This window comes from Dermacentor albipictus, unplaced genomic scaffold, assembly GCF_038994185.2.
Source record: "Dermacentor albipictus isolate Rhodes 1998 colony unplaced genomic scaffold, USDA_Dalb.pri_finalv2 scaffold_14, whole genome shotgun sequence".
NCBI classification, from domain to species: domain Eukaryota; kingdom Metazoa; phylum Arthropoda; class Arachnida; order Ixodida; family Ixodidae; genus Dermacentor; species Dermacentor albipictus.
In genome coordinates this window covers 13,773,134-13,791,744 of record NW_027225568.1, presented here as the reverse complement: position 1 = coordinate 13,791,744, position 18,611 = coordinate 13,773,134, and the positions used below count along the sequence as shown (strand labels likewise).

Below are 18,611 nucleotides of genomic sequence, written 5' to 3'. Positions count from 1 at the left end.
AGTGACCAAAGTCATAATGAAGCAATAGCCATGGCGCTGCACATTTGCAAACAACCCTTGAACAGGCAAACAATAAACCTGGACTCTATTACTCTTCCATTAATAGCGTAAAAAAGCAAATTTTTTTTTATCATACCTTTGACACTAAGTAATACTGTATAAAACCAGTAGTTAGCATATTCTCATCCACACCAAACTGTGCACTCGCTTCACAGGCAACGAGTGTATTTGGAAGCACCATGTTTACACCCCACATTGGTGTAGTAACCAATGTTTATTCTATAGTGGGTCTGGCAATGAAACATGACTGTCCGAGGCTGTCACAAGGACATCCTGGATTGCGGTTGCATGCAGCTAAGTATTGCAATATGCAGCTCACCCTAGTGACTACAAAAATGGTGGACTGTGCCTTGTTTCGCTCCCACGTTAAACAGCATGCTTTCTGCTAGTAATAATAAGTACACAAAGGAAAAAAAAGGGCAGCAGGTGCACTGGCCACTTTGAGAGCATTGCAGACGGCTTCATATTTAGGTTTAGTCAGTGCCCTTATAAGGATAGCAGTGGGGCACGCTTCGAAAATTCGAATGGCATGGCAGGCGATCACATTCGTAAGCTAAGCTGACAGGATGAGTAAATGGTTTACTAGCTGAAATTGTAGCAAACTGAAGCTAAGAAAAGGATGGTAGCCTTTTCAACATGAGGTTAAGGGGGGGGCTTGACTTGTATTGTTAGGTGGAGCGGCAGAAAACCAAAAATGAGGGCACTTACCCACCTCTGGTTGTTATCAGATATTTAGAGTTTGGTTTGCTGTTGCAGATGCTCTCGTAACAATTACAGTGTAACCCCACTGATACGTTCCTCGCTGTTGCATTTTCCCAGCTGCTACGTGGTGCTTTCGTGGTCCTGACCTAAATCATTGACTCCCATGTATTCATATCTTCCCCTATGAAACAGCGTCGTTCTGTTATGTTCCCACATCTTACATTGCATTTGAAAGTGGCTGCCACATAAATATAACGGTGCAGGGAGAAATTGGCTCTTGCATGCTGCAACAAAAAACCGATTCGTTGCAACAAACGACTAATTCATTGCAACGAGCGACCAAAGCTTGCGATAAACTAACAAAGCTGTACAAGCAGGCACTGCACAAAATTTGGGAGAAAGCATACACAGAGCAGTTGGCGAAGCATCTGAAAACGTGCACATCGCTTAAAACCTGCTGGTAACCACACACACTTGGCCAACAAGTAGAGGGATACATTTACTTTGGGGCCTGCAAGTGTCTTATTTGCATTTCACAATTGCCAGTTCTCTTAAGAGAATAATAAGAGAACTGGCAATTGTGGCAATTGGCGCAGCAGAATCGTGTTTTGTATTGAAGCGTATACAAAACACAAGTGGTAGGGGCAACTGTCATGGAACACCTTAATTACGCACGTGCGCATATGTGCCATTTCTCCTCACACTACGAGCACCTTGATATCTAATACCTGTACTAGCAGCCACACAGACTGTCTTTGTAGTTGTGCTGCGGCGATTTACCATCTTCCTCATGGTTAAGTTTTCCCAGCTGGTATGGTTTTCTTTATTTTTCACGGTCCCTTGAAAAAACGTATGAACGGGGTTGTACTTAATCGACATCACTCTAGATTCTATGCTGATACGTCTACGGTGCCAGGTAGAATGGTGAACTTTGTGTTATGTGTGCTTGCAATTTGTTCTAATCCACGAAATAAATGGCATCGTGACACTAGTAGGATAATGCAGAACAGGAAAATTTAAATTGAAGAACAATAACAAGGCGAGAGAAAGAAATAAATAATAGAATGACGATTACTTCGCACACTGCACCGATTAAAAACTGAGAAAAACGATTTGCTAAACCTATTTAATAGTTGAAAGTCAGCGTCTTTGTACATGCTATTGCTATGGCACGAAAGTTGTGGAAACCGTCGATGATGATTGTCGAAGTCAGCAATAGCTTCCTTGTGTAAGCTGCTGCATCTTCCCATGACATCCGTGAACTGCGAAGCCTTATGGGCAACCTCAATGCCAATCCCGATGCCAAATAATACCACGACACATGTCACCTTGTGGAATCCCTCGCGTCACCTTGGCACATCCATTCGGGGGGATTGGCCAAAAGTGGGCACTAGCCGAATGTCTCACACACACAGTGACGGAGTTGTCTGTTCAGGCGCACACCCAGCAACCCAAGTTGTTCATCAGGCCAGCCAGTAGCCCATTCGGGCAGATACCGAGCGGCCCATGCTGTCTACTAGGCAAGACAGGCACCAACACACACCCAGTGTCCTAAGAGAGTAGACAGCTTGGTTGACTGGGAACGTGCCACTGCTTGTTGTGCAAGACGGTCCAGCCACTGAAAGTGGCCGTAGCTAATAAAAAAACCTACTGCTCTGAAAAAAAAACTAGGCCAGAAATGTGCAGTGAGGCACTGCACAGGCACATCTTGAAACCGCAAAATCAAGGATGAGGTGACAAAATCTTGTGAAAATTTGTTACACTCAAAAGAAAAAGATACTACAATGGTCTGAAGAGGACATTTAAACAGAAAAAAAGAATGGACAAAAGGTCAATCTTCACTACATGACCGCTTGGTGCGCATACTTACGACGGCCAGGCTGTCGGAGGAGCATCTCTGCATCTTGCGCTGTGGGCTGCACCACGATGTCCTGCATCACCAAGCATCGACACATGAAATTTTTAACAAAAATTTAGCAATGAATCGAACTGAAAAAAAAAGCTTGCGTGCTTTCATAAACTTCTAATGGGGATTCTAAAGCAAACAAACTTGCCGTGGCAAGCCGATAAGTATACCAATAACTTGTGAAAAGGACTTTACAGAACTCTGCATGTCCCATCTCACGAAAGCTGTGAACACAACATAAGTATGCCTTGGACAATTGAATAGATACAATTTACAGAACTGCTCTTAGTGCAGACCTACGAAACATTGAAATTCGTGCTTCAATATTTTTTTTTTGAAATATACCCACCTAAGGTAACTGCTATCGCAATAAAAGACTTGGTGCCAATAAATGTTCATCTTCCAGCAGTCACTACAGTTTCATTTTCTTACCCTAATACAACCAATCCCGCTAAAAGAAGTTCAGCGGTGGTCTAACAAGATTGCGTCTATGAGCAGTAAAGAACAACAGCGTGAAGACAACAGGCAATGAAGCCAGGAAAGAACAGGTAAAATCATGTTTCATTTGCTGAAACACAGAAATAATGAAAAAAATGAAAAGAGTAGAGAAAAGTTGTTTCGTTATATATGCAATTAAAGTAAAATCAAGCACCATTAGTTTCCTTTATGCTTTCCTAGGCTTCATAGTGTATGTCGAACATGCCGCGGTGACTTTGCGACTATGACATTCTGCTGCAAAGCACTAGGTCGTGGCTTCGACTCCTGGCCACGGTCTGACAGGGGTGAAATTCGAATACACTAGTGTACAGCACCTTGGATGAACATTAATAAATCCCAGATAATCAAAATTATTCAGGAGACCCCCCCCCCCCAACTACAGCATCCCCGATAGGCCATTGCGCATCTTTGCGAAATTTAAAGGGGACCTGAACTACTTATTACTTAGGTTGAGAAATGCATTTGAAGATATGATAGACTGTTCCAGAAATACATTGCTACAAAAAGTATACAAACGCGTTCAGCACAAGCAGAGTTATTGGCAATCAAAGGTTGCGTATGATACCATTCACGCTGTTTCCATTCTTTCTTCAATGACTTGCACTGCGAAGGCTATGGCAGAGCGCGGGGGCCCAACAACATTCCGCCTACTGAACGTCACCGTGGCGCAAAGTTCAAATTTGATTTTAGTTAGTAGACGCCACTACTTCCGATTTTGACGCCTACAACAGGCCAAACGCGCTGGTCCTCGGTGAGCCACATGGCACTCGGCCAGTGGACTCGTTTCGGCACCCCGTGGCGGTCGCAGTATCTACGCTACGTAGCAGACGGCAGCTACATGCAACTGCATATTACATGTGCGCAGCGTTTCCTTTGTGCAGGACGGGGCTTGAGGGCGCACTCGTGATTATATGCTCAGTCTGGCTGTGCTGCGTGGTGCGGACCGGCTTTGTCCTGCACCAGCTTGACCGGTGGATAGTAGCCCTATTCAACTTGTGCATTTTGAAGCGCTACGAATAGCTCAATGTGAAGCAAAGACTGCCAAGGCATCTAACCAGGAGCAGTCAGGAAGGAGCACGCACTAGCAAGCATTTGTGTGGTCTGACCTTAAGTTTCGCATGGTTCGAGGCTAGTCCAGTGTTCAGAACTGGTCGAAATTAGCGAGACCCGACGGCTACAACACCATTAAGCAGGGTGAACAAAGTTTCATTCCTACGCGGGTGGCCGGTGCCAAGCGTGAGCAGAGGATAGTCGGCTTCTTCCGGAAGTACGTAATTATTATCGAAATTCAAAAGCAGATTTTTGCTTACTTAAGCCCATTTAATACACTGCATCAATAAATATCCACAGTAACAGTAGAAAGAAGCACAACGATCCAAACATCCTTCTTGACTGACGTCAACTATCGGCCAATAGCAGCCGTATACGAGAACTTATTATATTACTAAATAAAGTGCCCAGAAAAGAGTGAGGAGCTGGCTTCCGTCGAAAAGACGGTGTTCGCAAAAAAAGAAAGAAAAGAAACAAAAAAGAGAAAGACTTCGAGTTCCACTTGTGAGCTCCACATGTCGTGCAAGACTACAAAATTTGGCCGACATGTTCACAGCAGCGTGTGCTATCCCAAGCCAGAGGATTGGTTCAGGGCCCCTTTAAGTTCTTTGATTGGATTGTCTTTCGTCTTCGTATAGGGCTGTTACTAAGATTGCGTCTGTGTTCCACAAGTACTTGAATGAGGAAGTTAGGGCTTGTCCAAAGTCTCAGCCATAGTTAGTGAACCCAAAAACCAGACACAGCACAAAAGAAAAGATGTGGACACAGTCCTGTGTCAATCGCCTTTATTATGTGCCGTGTCTGTTTACTGTGCTCGCCAACTGTGACAGGTGTGCACCAACTAGTAGGCCCTGAGCAAGTCCCTTTAGGCTTTCTCTTCAAACGTCTCTAACAGTTGGCTGAGTGATGCCCACCCGCCTAAGAGGCACAGCACTGCTGTCACGTATGTTCTGCAGCAGGGTCTCCATGTCGATCTCCGTCTCCCGATCCATGATGACCAGACAGCGGCGATGTGCTGGCTCCCCGAATGGTAGTGACCTGCGCACACGGGGCCTCCCTGCAGACGAAGAATGGTCATGCTACAGTCAGGTGTGCGGGGGCCAACCTACGCATGCAGTGACAAATGCAATCGTTGTCCAACTCGAAAAGAATCTGTACAGATGCACCAGACAAATATACCTTCGCTAACGTTTCTTGACATCAAGCCAGAAGCGAGCATCTCTCAAAGTCTTTGACCCTGTTACAGTGACCAACAATGATGTCATGCTAGACTATAAGTGCTCACCTTCGGAAGGCAAATTGTACTTTATAAGAAACCTAGAGTACTACTACCACATTAACTAGGATATACCAATTAAACTGCGGTAGTAAGTTATGCTCCTGCAATGGCAGTGGTGGGAATGACCAAAGTGCATTTTGGGGCACATTTTGGAGCAGGAAAAATTATGATTGAGAGCAGAGTTTGTAGCAGTCAATAATGATGATTCGGAATGGTTATCGGCCGAATATTACCGTACTTAGTCGATTTTAACGCACACCCGTTTTTCCCGACTTAAAAAAAAAAGGGGGGGGGGGGGTGAGGAGGGCAAGAAAGAACAGTACTTTGCAGTACCGCGCACCTCATTCTTTCATACAGAAATACAACTTTCGCTCATTTGGAAAAAAACAAAGATTTACTCCTAATGCACTAAAGTTGGGGAAAAAAAAAAAGTCGCAGATTCGCGCGAAAGGCGATCGAAGCATCGATTACGATAGCAACTTCGTAGACAGCTATACGAAAAGTAAGGATAGTAGTTTTATCGGCCGTATAGGCTTTTTAAACATTCACTTACTAGCTACTAACCAGCATGGTGTCACGTGCGCACAAGCATGAACACGTCTCACTCGATGACCGCAGAAACTGTTTAAACGCTGGAGTGGGGAAGTGCGAGGAAGCAGGAGCGCGGCCTCTCGCTTCGACGCGCACTAAGCGAGGAGAACACAGCGCGACGAGCCTGGCCACGTACATGACGTATACACTCTTGTCTCCGCCGCAGATCGCTTTCAAGATCGCACGGCCGCGCCGCACATAGCAGCCGCCGGCGTAGAACGCCTCTTCTGTCTCGCACACAAGTTTCTGGAACTCCAAACAACCGCGATGCGGCCCGATTTTCGTCTCCAATCGCGTGTTCGCTATCCTTTTAATTGCGGCATCGTGATGAACTCGGCATGTCTTTCCAGTCGGCACTTCCATGCCGACAGAGCAAACGCAGAAAACGGGAAGACGGACAGCTACGGCAGCAAGGCATAAGCTAGGCTTGATGGAGAAAGGAATTAATAGGAGGGAGCATGCCGCAACGAGATTGAATCCGTGGTGGCGGCCCGACACGTGACAGAAACGTCAGAGCGCGCGGTAAGTTTTAGTACTCCCAGTGGTGGTGGTTGTTTTTTGATACGAAACTCTTAAATAAACGAACACATTGATACCACCGCGGCAGTTTCGCTTAATGCCGCGCTAGATTGTTGGCATCGAATCGCGGTGTTGCGCTAGGCGCGTCAGAGGAAATGCCCCTCAAGCGTGTGGGAAGTTGAAGAAAGCAAATGTAGCAAGCCTCTCCGAAAGGTGCGCGGCGTTGATACACTGCCGAATGCTTTCGCGTTATAAGTGTGCGCCGCAGTTCGTGTAGCAGTAAATTGCATAGTAATGTCTGTTGCCAGTTCGGAAGCTAAGCACGCGTATCCTTCACTTGTAAAGGGAGGCTAAAAATTGTGCTGTAAACGGGTCAGTTCTCGTGTGAGGGATAAAGCAAAGTGTAGTTTACGAGTTGGTGTGCACCAATCTCTTTCGTTCGCCGATACACGTTATGTTTTTCCCGCCGCGGTTGCTTACTGGCTATGGTGTTGGGCTGCCAAGCATGACATCGCGAGATCGAACCCCGACCGCGTACTCGGGTTTCCATGCATGTTAAAGAACTCCGGGTGGACCAATTGTTATTCCGGAGTCCTCCACTACGTCGTGCGTCATAATGAGATCGTGGTTCTGGCGCGTAAAACCCCATAATTTTTTTGCAATAAGACACTTTGCGTCCGATGGCCTACCGCTTGTTCGTGTTCGTAGTGTTTGAAGCAGGGCCAGTGCTTGGGAACATGGCGGGCCCGCATATGACTCGGCTGTACACATCGGTCTCAATCTCCAAAAGGTGGAACAAGCGCAGTTAGCAGTTGCTGCTGCTTTTCTTGGTAGCTAGCAGATAAATTGACAACGCACCGCGTTTCACGAGAAAACAGCATCACCTGCATTACACTTCAGAACTAAAGCAGGTTACGAAGACGATATGTCAGATCGCGCGCCATAAAGTATGTATGGGTATCATATACACTCTACTTCAGCTTCACTGCTGCCGTGCTTGCGGACAGAAGTACGGCAGCGAGAATCTGTATGCAGCTTAATTTGAGCATCAATTACACTAAGGGTCGTGCGTAATCAAAGAAACACAATTTCGCGTACATCACTAACTTTTAAGGCGCCTGCCTAAACGATTTCGAGTACAATCCGCTTTTGAAGCATGCGTGTCATTATAGACACTTTAAAAAAAAATGATAGTCGACTCACCGGGGAGAAAGGAGTCGTCGCGAGTGAAGTACTTCGCACCAAACCGCGATTTCTCCACGGGCAAGGTTCTATTCCACGTCGCTTTCCAAAGCGCGCCGTCTGCTCATTTCGCGAAACCATGAGTGATCCGTTGCCGTCTTTCCCACGCGATGACACGCATTGCGATACACAACAAACGTCTTTCGACATAATATTATTTTTTTAGAGTTTTCGCGCGACGGCATAGCGATAATTTTATAAGTACACAGAACTGTGTTCATTTCCAGACAGAACAGTAGGCGCGTCTGCTAGATGGCCAGCGCTATGCGGAGGCGCGAAGTTTAGCAGACGAAACGGGCGCAGCAGCGACGTACTACGTGCGGCTTATGTGGATGAAAGCAAAGCTCTGAGAAGGTGGCTCTGCACTGGCTACATCACGAAATGCTGCGTTTTAGGATGCAGAAACCGTAGCGACACGGTTGGTTCGTCTGTTTCATTACATCGGTAAGCAGGTTATCGCTTCATTAAGTGCATTTGTGATCCATTAGGGGCGGCAAGCATGCCGTTTGTTGCTGACCTGGGGCTCGTTGAGCATGCCGATCGACTGGAAATTTCTGAATTATTGTATTACTCTTGCTGTCCGCTTTTAGATTTCCGAAGAATGCTCGCCAGAGGGAACTTTGGATTAAGGTCGTCCAAAAGGCTGGTGTCCGTCCAAATGGAGTGTCATGTGCCGCCTGCACTTTACCCCTGGGGGACTCAGGCAAACGAAAGCAGGGATACGGAAGCTTGGCAAATATGCCATGCCAATACTGTCTGACGGCGAGGTACGTTCACTGCATATACGTTTTCTTTTAAGCTCTAGTCAAAAATGTATGCTCCTGCCACTGTACTTTGTGAATGTCAGTCAAGAGAACTATTTAAAAAATGCAATGTCTGAGAAACTTGCAGCTTGCGCAACACATGCGCAAGTGTTGAATGCCAGATTATTAACAAATGTGTATGAAGTAGTGTCAGAAATGCAAAATACATGCACCTTTCTGCAGTTACATGCAGGTGCTCAATATTACTTGAGCAGGCACAGAAGCAAATTACGAGGCAAAATTTGACATTTTGCTTAGCTAGAATACAAAGCACTTGGAAGCTTAAGAAATGGTAACTAAGAAGTTATTTTCATTTATATATTTCATAGCACAAACCTCTTTAAGCATAATGGATTAAACATTCCATTGAAGACCGTATTGCAGCTAATGCAAGTGAAAAAGCATGCGTGCTGTGCGTTCACGAACAATGCAGAAAGAAGTGCAGGGTGGCCTAAGGGCATGGGTGGCGATGCCCTTGTCCTTCTTTCTCCTTTAGGCTTAAGCCAAAGGATGTATGTCTCCTATTCACCTCTAGTTCCCCACCTGCAAGGGAAGAGTGCGCGTATGCCTACGTGTAGGTGGTGTTGACAGGAGGCACACTTCCCTAACGAGGCTTCTCAGTGAATGCTCGTGCTTTTGGCACTGCTACTCTCTAGCACACTGAAACCTTACTGACCTTTCGTGCTCTGATAACTGTGCAATAACCTACTCTGTTTAATGAATTTCATGCTCTGCATCTATTCGGTACGTATGCGTATTATTTTTCGATTTATTTATTTCCTTCCACATTCACTGAGCGCATAAAACGATCAATTGGCAACAGGTTCAGCTCTGGGGCCCGTTTCATTGACCTCGCCAAGGTTTTTGATGTACCCAACCACATCATTCTGTTTTTCTAAACTGGAATATCTTAGGCATATACATGTCAGCCTGGACCTTATGCATAGTTATTTAATTGAGCGTTCTCAGGCTGCTAAACATAAGAATTTGTCCTTTGAGCCCATAACGACTTACCAGGGCATTCTGCAAGGTTCCAATTCGGGCCCACATCTTTTTACTTCATAAATGACCTGCCAGTTGCTCTTAACAATGCTAATTGCATTCTACGTGCCATTGAAAGAATGATATTTTGTAGTGACGAAAGTACTGTCCACTTAACAAACAAGCTAGATGCAGACAATGCAACTGTTGTTATCTGGTGCAACAATAACTTGCTAAAAGTGAACCCCACCATAACAACTCCCACGCTACTTCATTCCACCCAAAGGAAAGCCACTGTGTTGGTGATCAGTTTATTCATCAAATACTGACACTTTTCTTGGTGGTACACTTTAACCTGAATCAAAGTTTCATATGCTTGTGAAATCTATTACTGATATTGTAACTTTCAGCGTACGTATGCTCATAAGGACCTGTCAATTGTTTCATCATATTCCGAGACCACATTATCGTGCCTTCATTTATTGTTGTCTCACATACTGCACACCATCCTTGGGCAATACTTATGTCACACACGTGGCAGCGCTTTTTCATATGCAAAATCGGGCTGTTCAATTATGCACAATTGGCCCACGTAGAGCATGTGCTCTTCCTTTATACTGCGATTTGAATTCTATCATTTTTTTTGTGTGTGTGTGCATATAGATCTGGCCAGCTTCTTTCTTGCAACCGCTGTATTAAAACCTCACATAACTTGTTTTCTTCACAGCTGGTCATCAAGTGTTCTACTCGTTTTTCTCATCAAAATAAACTTTTGCTGAAAAAGGCAATTACTAATTATTGGTACTGACAGCCTCCTATACAGTAATTTTGGAATTATTTACCTGCAACAACAACGGCTACTTCACAATATTGTTTCAACAAAATGCCGAGGGACTGCCTTCTCTCAGCTGTCTGCAGTTGACTGCTTGCGATTTTAAGTACCGTTACCGTACTTACACACTTTACGTTCTTAATTTTCATTTGCACTTAGGTTTTGAAACCTTATTGCAATGCATAGTCTACTATTGCTAATTTCTGGATTGTCACCTTTCAGATTTCACGGCTGAGCTTGTTTTTTTATCACCTTCTGTTCAGGTTTAGATGCTTCTTTCTATATTCATTTCACATATGTATTATGCACTATTTTTCTTTTTATCTTTTTTAGTGTGTTCAATGATATTCAGCAATGCTTTTGGACAATTACTTGTTCATGTTTCTCTCTGTTATGCCTTATTTATTAAAATTGTTTAACACGTGCCTGTTCTGTCCGACACTTTGCATGTGTATACCTACGCTATCTTTAGTACATATGTAACACTTCTTTGGATGTCAAATCTTGCTAGCTTTCTTTACGACTTGTTTAATGGGAGGTCTCCCTGACAGTTTCACTATAGGACGTCCCTATGTACTTACATGTGTTCACAAATAACATTTTACACCACTAAGCTTAATAAACTTAAACTTCTACTTTGTATCTTCTATCTTAATTGTCACTGTGTTGCAGCTGTACTTTGTATGGGTATTTTTTCTCGACCCACGTTTTTGCTTTACCCTTATATGTAACAGCTTGAAGTAATGGAGCCCATGGATTTTAACATATCTATGAATATTCATTGCATTTCTGCATATTTACTGCATCAATTTATTGCCTAGCAACCTAGCTGAGTAGGCACTTAACACAGTGCCGAAGAAAGGCCGGACAGCTTGTAGCAGGTCACAAACTGCTGTCAGGGGTATAACCTTCACACAATGAACGCCTAAGGTCGAGCACTCAACAAAGCCTTGCCATAGCTTAGTTGATTGCTCACATTGGCCACACCATTCAGTTCCAGAGGCAGAATCGGGAGGAAGCAGGTGATGCAGCTGACTCTTTTGATGTTGATGCCACAAGTGCAACTCCTTCTGCAAATGAACGGCTCATGCCTCGCCAGCCTATAAGAGCCACTGGATGCAGAAATGGAAGAGACTGCACCAAATGTACAGGGAAATGCTGAAGGTCCTTTCACAGGCCTAAACAAAGCAGAAACGGACACTTCTGCCACTGCTGTGAGTATTCTTTTATAATATGCAGCTCAACATAGAAACCTGTTTAAAATTTTGCTAAGTAATTTCGTGCACGCTTCACAATGTGATGTACACAATAAAAGAACTTCGCTACCTAAGCAATGGATAAAATTGGGGCTCATTTTGATATCAAGCTCCCTGTGCAGATTGGTTAGGTAAACGACATTGACCCTTACTTTTACCTGCTTGATCTGGCCCCTCTTTAACACAGCAAGAATATAGAAAACGTTCCTATTGGCACAGTTTATACTGAATTGGAACAGTTCGTATTGGAATATGGAAGCAGTCCTTCATTCACAGGTGTCGTGTGCCAGCCACACCGAAATTGAAAATCCTGAGCAATTGTTCCCGCGCATCTTCAAAACTCCACCCAGAAGCATCATGAGTACGTTAAGTATATGGGAGTAACTAGCATGACTGCATTTAAGGGGAAGAGGCTACTCTAAAAAGCTTTTTTTTCCATTACTTGTACTAGAGGTTTGAAAATACTGCTGTTCATAAAGTTTTTTATGTAGATTTGAAGTATGTCATAACTTTTTGTGCAGCTACTATATTTGTTTAGTTGCATACTACGCAACTACAAAATATACATGTTTGGAGGCACTACCCTGGGTATAAAATTTTCACAGAAAACATCATGCTGTAGGTTATTTTGCTCGTTGTAAACTGCAAAGCGCCGATATCTACCCAAACAGCAGGTACACTTACTGGAACTGTGCAAAAAGAAGTCGGGACACCTTTACAAAGTTCTTTCCCAATGCCACGAAATACAACCTTGTGCTTTTGCAACTACTGCTGAGAGATATTGCAATTTCAAGTAGGTACCAGCATTCTACATATCTTCAAGAGCACGCACACCAAGTGTCGTTAGTATAGGACAGTTACAAGTGCACAAGGTTATTCTCAGGGGATTGTGAAAAAAAAAAAAGTGAAGTGTACTAACTTTTTCTTACATAGTTCCACTAACTATACGTGCAGTTTGCATATGTCCGGGCACTTTGCAGTCTACAAAGAGCTAAATATAAGCTACAGCATGATGCTCTCCTCGCATGTTTATTACCCAAGGAGTGCCACCAAAGATCGCGATATTTTGCAGTTGTGCAGAATATAACCAAGAATATATAGCTGCGGCACAAACACTGATTGCATTTGAAATCTACGTAAAAAACGCTATGAATGACAGTATTTTGAAATCTCGAGTACAAGTAACAAAATTTCTTTTTCTAGTATCATCTCCTTTTAATAAACCACCTGAGTTGGAGTGTCATTTAACACCCATCACAACAGTGTATGATCAGCGCAGGCCATTTCCAGTGCGTTTATTCTATATTTGTGCAGTGAGAAACTGAACAACAAAATGACACTTGTGAGTGACAAAGCAGTTTCATGTGCTCTACAAAAGACCTGTATCTAGCGTATTTTTTTTATTTTTTCATTTACAGATACTGTCGGTCCAAACCAGGACCAAGACAGGAGTGGTAACAATATATCACCATACAGCAAGCAGTGAACGGAACAATAGAATACAGCAATATATGCCCTATAGTTAAAAATATTCGGACAAAAGTTCGGAAAACTGCTCGTGGGTCCCTGCGTTTACAATGTTTGCAGGGCGACAATTCCAGTCACGTGCTGTCGAAAGGAAGAATGAGTATTTGTAGCAATGCTTATGAAATCGATTTTCATTAACGTGTCTGCTATGTTTATTTCGCACCATATGGGTCTTAGATTCATTTATGTAGCGATACTTATCAACAAGTAGCAGCTGTTTGATCCGCACCGATGGCACCGGCTGTAGGAATCTCAGCGCTGCCACCAGCTGTCGGAACCTCAGTGCTGACGCCCGTTATTGCAACTGGGTCGCAAGCCCCAAGGGTAGCGTTGGCCTGGCGGCCTGGGGCACACTGGAAGCATCCGAAGGTCCCAGCAAAGCATGAGGCGACTGCTAACAGAACAACTTGTTTATTCTAGCATCGCAAAGAGCGGGCGGTCAGGTCGACCTAAGTAGAGAGACGGGAGAGCACGTTACTCAACAGAAGAAATCGGAGCCTCTCCCTTGGCGTCCGGGGGCAGCTGCTCTTATACTCTCGGAGTTGAGAGCAAGAGGGAAGGTCACGAGATGACACCACGTGACGGCAGCGACGGACGGACTGAGAGACACGTTGGGACAAGGAGGTGACGCATCAGACGGGCCGGCGCCGGTCAGACCTCCTCGCTTCACACTGGGGGAGCTCCTCTCCCCGGCTGCCGCGCTTTGACAAGCGTGGGCACACACACACACACGCACACACAAAGACACGTGGCACTGAACATGCCGGGACGCGCTCGGCGGGGCGCGCTCGCGGCCGCTCCGAACGGGCCAAAATGTCCGCCGCTTGGAACGAAGCTCCGGCGTACGTTGCATCCGCGCTGGCTTTACCGCGCGTCGTAGGCGAAACGTAACAGACCGCCCCGCCGGGGGAGGGAGATCCCGATGGTCAGGGGACTGCATCCGCTGTCCGGAGGGATGTCGCTCGATGATGCTCATAACCGAAGTCGGTCGTCCCTCGGCGTTTCTTGAGCGCAGCGCACCGAGAAGGCCTCGTTCTCACGTTCAGGTTCACACAGGACACTGCAAAGTGACTTCAGGAGAGTTCTCATTTTTCTCTCGTTCCTAGCAAGCGTTAGAACTACGCCGAAACTCAGCCGCTCAGTCAGCAAGCACGGCACAAACCTCACTAAGCCATGCCAGGCTCTTTCCCCTTTTATACTACTGCCTAGTTCCTTACAGTAGTCTAGCAGCACTCAGAACGCGTCCACAAATTGGAAAATTGCACTAGAAAGCATATCATCACTTTGAAACATTACACAAAAGCAATATGTTAAAAATCCTGCCTCAGGAAGAAAAACATCAATAACAAACAATTTTGAGGTTGATTCCCACGTTAGGGGCTTCGACTTAAGCCATCGGCGTTACCGTTGAGACTCCCCTTTTTGTAACGCACCTCAAAAGATTGTTGTTGCACAGCAAGGCTCCAGCGCAGGAGGCGGCCATTTGTGAAAGAGATAGTCTGCAGCCATTGGAGAGGGCAGTGATCCGTTTCGAAGCATGCGAAGCGGAGATCGCAGCGAGCGACCGTACACTAGCTCAGCTGGCGAAAACCCCGTAGCCGCATGCGGCGCGGTCCTCAATGCAAATATCACCCCAGGCAGAAACAGCTCCCAGTCAGTTTGTTGTTCAAACCACAATGCTCTCCACACGCGCTTCATGACGGAGTGGAGCTTCTCAACGGAATTCGACTGGGGGTGGTGCACTGAGCTGTGTAACAGCTTTACCCCGCACCTTTCGAGAAAGGCTGTCGTCAAAGCGCTAGTAAACACTGTGCCCTGATCTGATTGGATTTCCGCAGGAAAACCAACTCGCGCAAATATGGACAGTAGTGCATTGACTATCTCAACTGAGCTGAGTTCTTTAAGCGGCACTGCTTCAGGGAACTTTGTCGCTGGGCAGATCACAGTCAAAATGTGTCTGTACCCCGTGGCTGTTACCGGCAGAGGTCCCACTGTATCAATAACGAGCCGTCTAAAAGGCTCCGTAATGATAGGTACCAACTTCAACGGCGCCCTCGATTTGTCCCCTGGTTTGCCCACCCGCTGACAGGTGTCGCATGTCTTCACAAAGTGGTCTGCGTCCCGAAAACACCCTGGCCAATAGTACTCTTGCAAGAGACGGTCCTTAGTTTTCTTAACTCCTAGGTGTCCGGACCACGAACCCCCATGCGACAAGCGCAACAGATCCTGACGATAGCACTGAGGCACGATCAGCTGATTGAACTCCACTCCCCTGCGGTCTACATACTTCCGGTACAGGACCCCACCTCTTTCCACAAAGCGAGCATTTTTCTTGGCGACACCTTCCTTGACAATGCAGCGTATGTTTTCTAGGCTGCCATCCTTCTTTTGCTCGGCTATCAAAGCCGACCGGCTGACTTTTAGCAACCTATTAAGTCCGTCTGACGTAGGCGCGACGAGCAAATCTGCAGATAGCTCTTCTAACTTTCCCGCATCGAGAATTTCCTCTCCAGTATCTGGTGCCTTTAACGCTACAGGCTCAATTTTATTCAGTTCGGGCGTGCTCTGAATATCACCTTGCTGCGCCTCTGACCCTTTCTCATCGTTCGACAACGTCGGCCCCGCAACTACCGCCTTTGCAGCGAGCTCCCGAACCTTCGATCTGGTTAAGGCCTGAACGCTAGCCTCACCAAACAAAAGCCCCTTCTCGCGCAGGAGGTGATCGGACCTGTTCGAAAATAGGTACGGGTACTGGGGGGGCAGCATAGATGACACTGCCGCCTCCGTCTCAAGTGCTCCGAAAGGTCCTTCAATAAGCACTCTTGCTACGGACAGACACACGCTATGAGCTTCCACGGCTTGCTTGATCCATGCGCACTCGCCCGTGAACATATCGGGTTCTACGTAAGAGGGGTGAACTACATCCATCGTAGCTGCGGAATCGCGAAGCACTCGGCACTCTTTCCCGTTCACGAGGAGGTCTCGCATGTAAGGCTCGAGAAGCTTCATGTTCTCGTCAGTGCTGCATAACGACAAAAACACGACTTTTGTTTTTGTTTCCGGACACTGCGCCGAAAAGTGACCCGGCTTCTGGCACGTATAACACACGCGCGCTTGCCTAGTCTCGAACCGCTTTCTGCGTTCGGCTTCGGCTGCCGCCGTCTCCTTACGTTCGATCGGGCTGCTTTCACTCGCATCCGCAGTACGTGTGTCCCCCTTTGCCCTCATGGGCGTGAACTTCGGCCTCTCGAACTTAGAGCCAAATTCACCCTTTTGACCGTCCTTAGCTCCGCGAGCCCGACGCGTCACAAACTCTTCGGCTAGCTCAGCGGCTCTAGCCACCGTACTAACGTCTGGCCTATCCAAGACCCAGTACCGCACGTTCTCAGGTAACCGACTATAAAACTGCTCTAGCCCGAAACACTGCAGAACTTTCTCGTGGTCACCAAACGCTTTCTCTTCTTTGAGCCACTCCTGCATGTTTGACATAAGCCTGTAGGCAAACTCTGTATACGACTCACTTTTGCCTTTCTCATTTTCTCGAAACTTCCGACGGAACGCCTCCGCGGACAGCCTGTACTTTTTTAGCAGACTCGATTTCACTTTGTCGAAATCCTCTGCCTCCTCTCTCTCCAAGCGAGCGACTACGTCGGCCGCCTCGCCGGGTAACAAAGTGAGCAAGCGCTGTGGCCACGTTTCCCGAGAGAACCCCTGCTTCTCGCACGTTCGCTCAAAGTTAACCAGGAACAAACCAATGTCCTCTCCAAGCTTAAACGGCCGCATCAGGTCAGTCATTTTAAACAATACTCGTTCTCCTGCACCGTGTGCCTGACTTCCATTACGAGCGCGTTCCATCTCCACCTCGAGACGCTTCATTTCCAAAGCGTGTTGACGGTCACGCTCTTCTTTTTCTTTCTCGTTTCGTTCTTTTCGTTCAAGCTCATCTCTCTCTCTCCGTTCTTTACGTTCAAGCTCATCTTTTTGCTCTTTAAGTTCGCGCTCCTGTCTTTTTGCAGTCTCCCTCTCCTCAATGGTCTCAAGGCATTCCGACAGCTCGTCATCCTCAGCTCCTAACTCAAGAATAACCCTTAGCAGTTCTGGTTTTCTGAGTTTGTCTGAGACATCCAGACCCAACTCTCTTGCAAGCTCCAACAATTTCGGTTTGCGCAACGACTTCAAATCCATGGCTGCTCTGAATGCTGCTTTCTCTACTGCCTACTATTGTCTTGCCGCAACTAACCCGGCAGCAACGACAACCACAATTACCAGCTCTGTTTCTGACACTAACAAAAGCCTGGCAAAACTCAGAAGAAGAAAGTCCCGCACTCACCAAACCTCGCAGCCAAGATTTCAGCGCAGTCGTTCCGCTGCAGGCAACCAGTCATCACACAGGGCTCGTTGCACTGCTCCCGGATGGTCGTTGTGCTGCTCAGCATACAGTCAACCGCATATCTTCGCTGCTGGCCTCCGTTGTCGCGATCTCACCGCTGGCAACCAGATGTTTGATCCGCACCGATGGCACAGGCTGTAGGAATCTCAGCGCTGCCACCAGCTGTCGGAACCTCAGTGCTGACGCCCGTTATTGCAACTGGGTCGCAAGCCCCAAGGGTAGCGTTGGCCTGGCGGCCTGGGGCACACTGGAAGCATCCGAAGGTCCCAGCAAAGCATGAGGCGACTGCTAACAGAACAACTTGTTTATTCTAGCATCGCAAAGAGCGGGCGGTCAGGTCGACCGAAGTAGAGAGACGGGAGAGCACGTTACTCAACAGAAGAAATCGGAGCCTCTCCCTTGGCGTCCGGGGGCAGCTGCTCTTATACTCTCGGAGTTGAGAGCAAGAGGGAAGGTCACGAGATGACACCACGTGACGGCAGCGACGGACGGACTGAGAGACACGTTGGGACAAGGAGGTGACGCATCAGCCGGGCCGGCGCCGGACAGACCTCCTCGCTTCACACTGGGGGAGCTCCTCTCCCCGGCTGCCGCGCTTTGACAAGCGTGGGCACACACACACACACGCACACACAAAGACACGTGGCACTGAACATGCCGGGACGCGCTCGGCGGGGCGCGCTCGCGGCCGCTCCGAACGGGCCAAAATGTCCGCCGCTTGGAACGAAGCTCCGGCGTACGTTGCATCCGCGCTGGCTTTACCGCGCGTCGTAGGCGAAACGTAACACAGCTCATTATTGATTAAATAGAAAAGGCAAAGTCCTTGTTCCTTCCTCCTGGCATTAAGTAGGGGCAGGTTTGCCCTCGCGTACAGTGGTGTTACGGCGTGTGGCCGGCGGTATCGGGAATAAATAAACCGCAAAAGCACGTCTTTGAACTTGATCCAGTTTTGACAGTGAATCCTTCAAATATGGA

General features: G+C 46.8%; 1 long non-coding RNA gene across 1 annotated transcript; it reads left to right on the top strand.

The window, feature by feature from the left end:
* The first annotated feature begins 6,697 nt into the window (after positions 1 to 6,697).
* On the top strand, positions 6,698 to 14,081 carry LOC139051703 (uncharacterized). Its single transcript, XR_011509501.1, has 5 exons — positions 6,698 to 6,818; positions 8,075 to 8,291; positions 8,438 to 8,614; positions 11,458 to 11,677; positions 13,138 to 14,081. It is a non-coding gene; the product is annotated as an uncharacterized lncRNA (long non-coding RNA).
* Positions 14,082 to 18,611: the final 4,530 nt, after the last annotated feature.